The following is a 6,391-nucleotide window of genomic DNA, read 5'->3' on the forward strand; positions in this document are numbered from 1 at the left end:
TTATCTTAAAATCTGTGTGGAATCACAAAAGACCCTGAAGAGCCAGGGGAATATTAAAAAAAAAAAACATAGCTAGGGGCATCACAATGCCAGATTTCAGGTTGTACTACAAAGCTGTGGTCATCAAGGCAGTGTGGTACTGGCACAAAAACAGACACATAGATCAATGGAACAGATTAGAGAATCCAGAAGTGGACGTGCTGAAATTATAAAATTATTAGAGGTGAAAGAGACATCAGTGGCAATTATTCTGACTTGGGATTACTCAGCAAATTCTTAAACATGACATCACAGTACAAGCAAAAAAATAAAAAAAGAAATAAGATAAAACAGACAAATTGAGCTTCATCAAAATTAAAATCTTGTGCATCAAAGAACACTTTCAAGAAGATGAAGACAAAACCTATATTAAGGTAGTTACTTTTGACAAATTACATATATCTAATAAGGATCTAGTATCCATGGAATATAGAGAACACTTCCAACTCAGTCACAAAAACACAAATTTAAAATGGGCAAAGGGCTTGCATGGGCATTTCTCCAAAAAAAAAAAACAAAAAAAGTATACCTGGCCAATAAGAGAAGATGCTGAATGTCATTAGTCATTAGGGAAATGTGGAACAAACTACTATGAGATTTCGTTCATTTATTAGAATGCCTACAATTTTTTAATGATAGAGAAGAACAAATGTTGGTGAGAATATAGAAAAAATCATAACCTCATAATGGTGGTACAGCCTCTGTAGAAAGTAGTCCTGCCATCCCTCAGAAAGTTAGATGTAGAGCTTCCCTACGACCCACCCTAATCCACATGTAGGGATGTGCCCAGGAGAAATGACAATATATGTTCACAAATGTGCATAATAGCAATATTCATAAGGTAAAAAGCTAATGCAAGCCAAATGTGCATCAAATGGTGAAGAGATTAAAAAATGTGAAATATTCATACAGTGGAACAATCAATATTCAGCCATTTAAGAAGTAAGGTTCTTTTGGGTGGGGGTAGGAAGAGAGCACACAGGTGAGCAGGGGGAGGGGCAGAGGGAGAGAAGGGGAGAGGGGGAATCTTAAGTAGGATCCAGGCCCAGCATGGAGGCCCATATGGGGCTTGCTCACAACCCTGAGATCATGACCTGAGCCCAAATCAAGAGTCCGACGCTGAGCTAGGTGATCCACCTGGAGCCCCAAAGGGAATACTGATCTACTACAAGACGGAACACGGATGAGACTTGAAAACTATGCTGAGTAAATGAAGCTTGACACCAAAGGCTAAATATCCTGTAAGTCCATTTATAGAAAATGTGCAGAATAGGGACAGAAGTGCGTTTGTATTTACCAAAATATGGTTGGGGGAGACGGAAGGGAGTGTGCTGATCGGAATAGGGGTTTTTTTGTGTGCGATGAAACTATTCTGGAACCGGAGAGTTGCTCACTGTGGATATAATTAGAAATGAAACATCACACTTGATTAATACTTTGAAGTGGTAAAATTGTCACTTTTGTGTCAATGAGAATTGTTCCTCAGTTTACAATGTTAAAACTAAAAAATAATAATGGTGAAATAAGAACATTCACTAGCATTTTCACTGATAGAATTTACTTGAAGCACATCGACTATGCTAAAAAAAAATCCCCTGAGTTCATAATACCAAAAATAAAAACCCCCTCATTGGTTACCTTTGGAAGCTGATGCTGAGGGAACTCAAGCAGTGACCCGCACAGTGAGGAAATATTTGTCTCGAAGAAATTTGCTTTACAGAATATTGCTACTAATAAATGAAGACTGAAATACAGAATTTGAACATTATCATCTTATAAACCCCTAATGAAATAATGCGTTTAGGTAAGATTACTGATATCCACTAATATTAAAAAAAAAAAAGAAGAGATGCAGCCAGGTGGACCTCTCAGTGGAAATAGAAACAACTCTTATGACATATTCTTGCCAAATATCAATCATAAATTAGAGTGAGACTTTAGGACCTACCAAGTACTGGAAATATAAGGAGCAAAAGGATATAAGGTGGTTTGCAGATAAAGAATCTGTTTGTACAATAAATAAAGTGCAGTAATAATTTTGACATGAAAATAGAGGGACAGGCAGCCAGTGAATTAGAGATTCAAGAGTCATGAAGAGAACACAGTATAAGGATGTTATTGAATCCAGTTCCAACTGGGACAGTTCTCCTGGGTTCCCCTGTCAGCAAGCTTTGTCTGACCCCCCCTCCCCTACATGGCCAGGCTCCACAGCCCAGAAGTCTCTTGGGCCCCAGGTATCAGGAGAAGAGCATAGACTAAGAGCAGACGCTGTGACCCTGAGTGGACTATTGTCCCTGGGGCAGCAGGTGCGAACTCCTGAGCCCAAAGCCATTTCTTCAACCCTTCCCTCCATCACCTAGGTATACCATTCTTCTGTGAGCTCAAAAGATCTTTCTGGAAAGACAATCGTCTCTGGGTTCCTCTCTGCTTGCTGCTGGTCTCTGTGCAGCCGACACTAATTCATGTTGGGAGAAGACCACTCTGAATACATTTCTGTTCCTAGGGAGGAATAATTGGAGGTTGTTTTTAAAAAGTATGAAACTGAAATGTGCCTGAAAAATTCAAGCACATAGAAAGTGTGTGGCCTGCAGTGAGGATGTCCCTCTGTTTACACCAATCACTGTCCCAACTCTGGAGATTTGGGGTTTCTACTTCTGCATCTTTGGGGAGGAGGAGGCCTGAGGGTGCATGTATCTTTCATTTAACTTGTTTTTCCTTTATAGATATGTGACCACACCCACATCAGGTCTGAATTTTTGATCTTTTATCAAATACTGTGTAATCCTCACCTTCTACAACAGTGACATTCTCTCTCTCTGTGTCTCAGTGTTCCATTGTGTGAGGGACCAAGACTTACTCATTTCAATCTGTGAATGCCTTTTAGGATTGTACATTTGTAAAATTAATTTGGTAAGCCAACATACACTATGGCAGTAATTTCAGATGTAGTTTTCAATAAATCATCAGTTGTATGTGACACTAGATGCTCATCACATCACAAGCCCACCTTGTTGCCCATTATCCAGTTACCCACACCCTCCCCTCCAGAAACCCTCAGTTTGTTTCCTTTTTTTTTGTTTTGTTTTGTTTTTTTTTAAGTTATATTTTATTGGAGTTCAAATTGCTAACATCTAGCATAACACCCAGTGCTCATCCCATGAAGTGCCCCCCTCAGTGCCTGTCACCCAGTCACCCCCACCCACCTCCTTTTCCACCACCTCTTGTTCATTTCCCAGAGTTAGGAGTCTCTCATGTTCTGTCTCCCTTTCTAATATTCCCCACTCATTTTTTCTCCTTTCCCCTTTATTCCCTTTCACTATTATTTATATTCCCCAAATGAATGAGACCATATAATTTTGTTTCCTATATAGAAGAGTCATTTTAAAAATTTTATTCTGAAAAGGGCACTGAACCTGAGATCTACAGCTTAATATTTTTAAGGGCACAGTATATCATTATTGATTGTAGGTACATGTACAGCTCATTGCTAAAGCGTTTCCTCTTGTTGACAGAGGTTTATGTCTGCTAAATAATAACTCCTACACCCCACTGGGGAAACCTCCATATACTCCATCAAGTATTCGGGACACACTTCATTACATGGTTATGTGTTTCTGGCCCAGCCTCTGCACAGCCTCCTTCACATCCTTGTTTCGCAGACTGTAGATGAGGGGATTGAGCATTGGGATGACCAGCGTGTAGAAGACAGAGACCACCTTGCCCTGCTCCATGGATTCAATTGCTCCTGGCTGGGCATACATGACAAAGAGAGTCCCAAAAAAGAGAGTCACTACAGTCATGTGGGAGCCACAGGTGGAGAAGACTTTGCGTCTCCCAGCTCCTGAGCTCATCCTCAGGATGGTCACTGTGATGTAGCCATAGGAGATGAGAATCACAAATGCCAAACCCACATCATGAACCCACAAATGCCAAACAAGAGAAGTTCATTGATGGCCGTGTTACCACAGGCGATCTGGAGCAGGGGGGGCACGTCACAGAAGAAGTGGTTGATGCGGTTGGAGCTGCAGAATGGGAGGTGGAATGTGAAGCTGGTCTGCACAACAGAGTTGAGGCAGCCTCCACAGTAGGCGCCCAGCACCAGGCGAGTGCAGGCAGACTGGCACATGGTGCTGGGGTAGTGCAATGGGCTACAGATGGCCATGAAGCGGTCGTAGGCCATAACTCCCAGGAGGAAGCCTTCTGTTGTGGCCAGCAGGGAGAAAAAGAAAAACTGGGTGGCACATCCAGCAAAGGTGATGATCTTTGATGATGAGAAGAAGTTGGCTAGTGCATTTGGGGTGATCACAGATGAGTAACACAAGTCTAGGAAGGAGAGGTTCTTGAGGAAGAAGTACATTGGGGAGTGCAGTCGGGCATCCAGGGTGATAACGATGATCATGAGGAGGTTACCCAGGACAGTCACCATGTACAGGGCCAGGAACACAGCAAAGAGCAGGGCCTGGGTCTCAAGGCCACCTCCAAATCCTTCCAGCACAAAATCTTGAAAGTAGGCCATGGAGAGGTTTCCATTACTGTGGGATGGCATGAGCCTCGGTCCTCACCACGGGAATTACACCTCCAGTATTAGCAGATTAAGTAGGTCAAGCTAAACTTCTGCTGAAGATAATTTAGAAAAGATAACAAAACCAAAATCTGAAGGTAAAAGGGAGTTAATGGGTTAGTGAAGAATTATTTTAAAAATTTCAAGATGAACACATAGGCCTTAGGATTTCATTACTGAGAGCTTATTTCTCCTTGTTACATAAGCCCATTTTGCAGAAGAATCTGTGAGGGCAGGTGGTTATCAGTGAGGGTTTGACTGTTGTGTGGAACTCCTGTTGCAGTGGTTGGTTACTAGGGACAATGCTAGATGCACCATAGGAGTGAGATAAATCAGAAGTAGGTATGCAGGTCACCTCCTGACCATTTCAATCCCTAAAAGTGTATTAAGATGTGAACTGAGTGCTAGCGCCTCAGACACGTTGCAAAAATAGGCATATCTCAAGAGGAAGACACATCATCCTAGACCACAGGTGTTATCTATAAATGTTTTTTATAATAAATTTATTTTTTATTGGTGTTCAATTTGCCAGCATACAGAATAGTACCCAGTGCTCATCCCGTCAGGTGCCCCCCTCCGTGCCCGTCACACATTCACCCCCACCCCCCTCCCTCCTCCCCTTCCACCACCCCTAGTTCGTTTTCCCGAGTTAGGAGTCTTTATGTTCTATCTCCCTTTCTGATATTACCCACACATTTCTTCTCCCTTCCCTTATATTCTCTTTCACTATTATTTATATTCCCTAAATGAATGAGAACATATAATGTTTGTCCTTCTCCAATTGACTTACTTCACTCAGCATAATACCCTCCAGTTCCATCCACGTTGAGGCAAATGGTGGATATTTGTCATTTCTTTTTTTTTTATTTATTTTTTTATAAATTAATTTCTATTGGTGTTCAATTTACCAACATACAGAATAACACCCAGTGCTCATCCCGTCAAGTGTCCCCCTCCGTGCCCGTCACCCATTCACCCCCACCCCCCGCCCTCCTCCCCTTCCACCACCCCTAGTTCATTTCCCAGAGTTAGAAGTCTTTATGTTCTGTGTCCCTTTCTGATATCTCCCACACATATGGGAGATATTTGTCATTTCTAATGGCTGAGGAATATTCCATTGTATATCTATAAATGTTTTGTGTCAATACTGCCACACAGAATTTTAAAATTGAGGAGTTCCTGCAATATCAATTAAAAATTCAGAAACAATAGGAGAACTCAAATAGGAGAACTCAAATAGGAGAACAATAGGAGAACTCAAAGAGGTTCTAGATGTGGAGTTGACACACCAACTCTAAAGTTATTATGTGTAAAGGAAAAGTTCAGACTAAGAATTATAGCCAAATGAAGAAACAATGAAGAGACTAATATGTAACTTTTTGGAAGTACAGTGGCTAAAATTAGGAACTCAATGAATGTACTTCATAGAGTAGAAATTTCTAAAGAGAAAATTGTGAACTAGAATACAGATCAGTAGAAAATATTTAAAGTGAGATATTGAGAGACAATAGGATAGAAAAGTCAGGAATGAGGGTTTCAGTTAAAATATATAGGGACATCCATATCCATAAAAAATAAATTTATAAAAAAATTTTCTTTTGTAAAATAAAACATAACTGACTCAAGGAGAAATATATAATCTGAGCAGACATATAACAGAACGAATCAGAAGTCAAAAAACATTTCTAACAAAAAAAAGATCAGGACTAGATGGTTTCAGTGGTGACTTTTGTCAGCAAATACAGAATTAACACAAGTACGCTCAAAGTCTAAAAAGTAGATAGGAGGAAA

General features: G+C 40.7%; 1 pseudogene; it reads right to left on the reverse strand.

Annotated features, from left to right (window-relative positions):
• Window positions 1–3,635: 3,635 nt before the first annotated feature.
• Window positions 3,636–4,585, reverse strand: LOC129523161 (olfactory receptor 12-like; annotated as a pseudogene).
• Between the last annotated feature and the right edge of the window lie 1,806 nt (window positions 4,586–6,391).

The sequence above is a fragment of the Nyctereutes procyonoides genome, unplaced genomic scaffold, assembly GCF_905146905.1.
Source record: "Nyctereutes procyonoides isolate TBG_1078 unplaced genomic scaffold, NYPRO_anot_genome, whole genome shotgun sequence".
NCBI classification, from domain to species: domain Eukaryota; kingdom Metazoa; phylum Chordata; class Mammalia; order Carnivora; family Canidae; genus Nyctereutes; species Nyctereutes procyonoides.